Here is a 4,483-nt window from a genome sequence, read left to right on the forward strand (position 1 = left end):
GAAATCACGCCCTTGTACTCGAAAAGGAACTTGGGGGCACCCTAATCTAGTCACCATAGCCTCGTGGGTAGCATTATATACCTTTAAATCATACCCCAATATTACTATTTTCAGTCCTAGCTCATCAGCCTTCTCAAATGCTATAAAAATATGTGAAGCTCCAGAATCAAACAAAGCATTCAAAGTTTTACCCGCCATCTCACATTTACCTCGGATCAATGCCTCTGACCCTTCAGCGCCTATAGAAGAAGTAGTGTATACCCTTCCTGGTTGCTGCACCCTGCCTGTCTCATACCCCTTCTTCTCGGGGCAACTACTAGCCAAGTGTCCCGGCTGCCCACAAGAGTAACAGACTCCAGTCCCAAACCTGCATGGTCCTGAGTGATACTTCCCACATCTGTGGCAACTCATATCCTGTTGTGGCTGCTTTCCCTGTCTCCTTCCCTGATTTCCACTGGTATTAGACCTCCTGGAGCTGCCTTGCCCCTGATTGTCCTGAGGAACAAAGCCACCACGCTTGAACTGTCTGCCTCTGGGTGCAAAGTTTCTCCCTGTGGTCCTCTGGAATGGCGTCCTCAGACTCCCTCTTTCTGCTGCAGCTCTTCTGACACATTCTTCCGCCACCCTGCTCCTATTCACCAGCTCAGAAAACACCCGAATCTGCATAGGCGCCACAAAGCTCTGAACGTCACTCCTAAGGCCTCCTTCATACTTTATACATTTCCACTCAGCAAAGTCCTCAGGAGCTCCTTGACAGATGCGTGAGAAGCGGCACAATTCCTCAAATTTACTGGTATATTCAGTGATAGTCATCTGCCCCTGTTTAAGCTGAAGCAGTTCAAGTTCTCTGGCATTTCTAACTGAAGTGGGGAAATATTTTTTATAGAATTCATCTCGGAACAACTCCCAAGATATCACAATCCCATCAGGTTGCAGAATGCGCCTCATGCCCTGCCACCAGTGCTGAGCTTCACCATGCAACTGGTAAGTCCCAAACTCAACCCATTGCTCATCCGGAACCTGTTGAGCCTGTAATGCTCGCTCAATGGCCTGTATCCAATTATCAGCATCGGTCGGATTCGAGGTCCCTCTGAAAAGTGGAGGGTGAACCTTCAGGAAGGAATGCAGTGACATTAGACCATTCTCGTCATTGTTACCATTGTTTCCATTATTAATTTGGTTTCCCAGGGCTTCAGCTGTCGCTTGCATTGCTGCTGCCATATTGCCTAATGCGGCCATGAAGTCTATAGGATTAGGAGTGTTTCCTGATGCCTCAGGCATGGCATTGCCTATTCGGCCTCTACCTCGCCCGCGTCCGCGTCCGCGAGTAGACATCTGGTCCCTATACACACTAAACAAGTGATATCAAGTTGATCAGTCTCAATATCTCAAGTTCAGTGCTTTAAGTCCCAAATGCATGCTCATGAACATTTATGCCACATATATCAATTAGATATCCTAATAGCACATAAACACATACACAGAGAATGCACAAAAGCACAATCAGTCTGTCCTCAGGCTCTATAGGAACGAACTGCTCTGATACCATAATGTAACACCCTACTACACAATGTTTTACGCTTAAGTCATAGAACAGAGGTAGTGTGGTATTACGGACCTCTAATAGTAAGGATATACATATAATACTGAAAAAAAAAAGAAAAAAAAATAATATACTAGGAGCCTTGAAACAAAGTGGGTAAACAAGAATCGCAAAATAAAAAGCGCAACGCTCAAGGAATAGGATTACTTGCGTGCCAAGAAACCTAATAGGAAAATGATAGAACAATAAACGAAGGGGTAAAGAAAAGCCAAGGAACAGCATAGCTAGCCTCTGACTCAGTCTGCGAAGCTAAGGCTGGCCGGAGGATACATATATACATATAAACATACATAAGTGTCCCCAAAATATACCAAGGTAAACTCCTATCTCTCCCTCAACTTCTAAGAGGAGCAGCATACATAAGTTACTTGGAGAGTAAGCTACACATATATATACATATATACAAATAGAAACCAAAATACACCCAAGAACCACTTCGCTTTCCCGAATCCAGACGCCTAGCGAGGAGCCTCTCGACCTGCATCTGAAAAACAACAGTACAATATGGAATGAGAACCGGAGGTTCTCAGCATGGTAAAAGTGCCACGCGCATAAGAAATACGGTTCTGAGAATGCCATAGGCAATCCTAGAACTCCGTTATTCAATTATCCAACTTAAGCACTAAAATAAAAGCCATAAACAGGGATAGGTATTCTAAATCTGCCTGACTTACTCAAGTTCAAACTTAGCCTAACAACAACCACTGAACCGAAAATCATACATGCATAGAACCGAAATCACAATAGCCACCGAACCGAGATACGTTCATGTGGTTAATCCGAACCGAAATCACAATAGCCACCGAACCGAAATCACAATAGCCACCGAACCGAAATACGTTCATGTGGTTAATCCTTCATTTTCAATTTTCAATCAACAAGAACAAGCAACCAAACAACTTCATGCACAGGTAATGATCAAAGAGTACAAATAGCAGGTATAACAAATAGCAGGTAATATATATCAATTAGGCATACCCAGGAACTGCATAGCAATCAAAATAAACAAATGCATATGATGCATGCCTGTCCTATGGCTGATGGGGCCCATCTGTCGGTTATCCAGCCAACCCGACAAGTCCGAAAACCTTAGACTGTCCCCCGTCGCGCATCCCCAAGAGTCTATGCATAGAGTTCACATTCAATTATCATATCATCGCTCAATGGGGGCTATCCATACCCGGGAATTTATACGTGCCCGGTCACCCTTACGACGTAGGGTCAACAGAGTATCGAGATTCAACCTGGAACACGTGGTGGCGAGCCACGGTTCTTACCCAGGGAAACTCGTGTCTCAGATATCATTATTCATAAGCCATGGCAATTAACATCAATACATCATCAAGTATCAAACCTTAACATTAAACTTCATTAACATCCTTATTTTCTTCATAAGAGTCACTATTTACAACTTTCTTCACCTTCAAAGTTCACTCAAAAATCAGTTTTACAAAAGCACTTTCAAAACCTCATTTTCACCACATTCACAATTCCTTACCTATAACACATACATTTGCTAACACTTCCATTTCTATCTCATCAACAGCCATTTCAAGTTATTTTTAACCAATCCACTAAGCCATAATCATAGATTACGTTTAGCATAAAACATATGTGAATATATATGAACAACCCTTCACAATTACCATTCCACTTATGAAATATCAACCTTTCACACACAATATTCCATCAACCTATTACCAATCCATTAATGCCATCATCAACTCTCATACATGCATTAAACCATCAATTCACATAACAATTTTTCAAGAACAAACATCAACCATAATCATAAATCTATACCAACACCAACACAATGCTTCATAAGCAAGTCCAAGGGCATAAAATTAATAACCTCAAGGCCTCCTATTCCCAATATATGATTACCAAAAATTATACTAACAACAATACCAAGCTACTCATTAAATGCCATTAACAATTCAACTTATCCTATGGTTCTTCTAACCTAAGTTTTCACAATACCGTAAATATTAAACGTGCGAAACTTAAACCATACCTTGGCCGATCACTTAGTTCACCCAAGGCAGCCTTACAACTCAAATTACAGCCCCTCCAAACTCAATCAAACAGCCCCAAACCAAGCTTGATCACCAACAAGCCTCCAACAAGTATCAACATCCACATACACACTACCTAAACCACAATTAACATATCCAACATAACAACTCAATACCCAAATGCCTAAATTCAGAAATTTTATTAGGGTTTGAGATCTCTTACCTTTACCCACTGATCCTTGGGCAATACCCACAAGAATTCAAGTCTAGTGAACCCCTAAAACATAAAAAATCATAAAGGATTTGAGTTTCTCAATCCTTAAACTCGAAATTCATATACCAGCAGAAATGAAGCTAGGAAAAACCGATTCACTTACTGTTTTGTTTGGATAAAATTGAAAAGCTCGACGAGCCCGACGCGTGGCCGCAAACGGTGCGGCGATCGGAGCCCGGATGAGAAAGTTATGGTAGTTGGAAGGAATGGTGAGGGTTTGTGAATCTCCTCTCCCTCCCTTGCTGTAATGGCGTCGCAGCAGCTTGTGAGGAAGAAAAGAGCTGCTGCCTCATTTAAGTGTTTGGGTCCGGTTGGACCCACGGGCCCGGTTTGGGCCCCGGTTCAACCGGTTTGGCTCTTCCGGTCCGTTTTTGGACCAAATTTTTGAAATTGGTATCAAAATTTTCGTTTCGACGAGCCCTATCCTATTTTGATATTAGTTTTGCATTTTTAGCATTCCTAACTAAAATTCAATTTATTAACTAATAATTTACCGATTTTAGCGGGGTTTACAGAGGAAAGTGCATCCCTTGAGGCATCTCAGGTATTTGATGATGAGAGGGGTCTCTTGTTTGCTCCATCCTTTTC

At 42.1% G+C, this 4,483-nt stretch overlaps 1 long non-coding RNA gene across 1 annotated transcript; it reads right to left on the reverse strand.

The window, feature by feature from the left end:
- Nucleotides 1–1,801: 1,801 nt before the first annotated feature.
- LOC112698080 (uncharacterized) lies at nucleotides 1,802–4,160 on the reverse strand. The gene is made up of 4 exons (XR_003151370.2): nucleotides 3,999–4,160; nucleotides 3,845–3,898; nucleotides 3,621–3,757; nucleotides 1,802–2,087 (listed from the first exon to the last, which is right to left on the reverse strand). It is a non-coding gene; the product is annotated as an uncharacterized lncRNA (long non-coding RNA).
- Between the last annotated feature and the right edge of the window lie 323 nt (nucleotides 4,161–4,483).

This window comes from Arachis hypogaea, chromosome 6 (genome assembly GCF_003086295.3).
Source record: "Arachis hypogaea cultivar Tifrunner chromosome 6, arahy.Tifrunner.gnm2.J5K5, whole genome shotgun sequence".
Taxonomy (NCBI): Eukaryota; Viridiplantae; Streptophyta; class Magnoliopsida; order Fabales; family Fabaceae; genus Arachis; species Arachis hypogaea.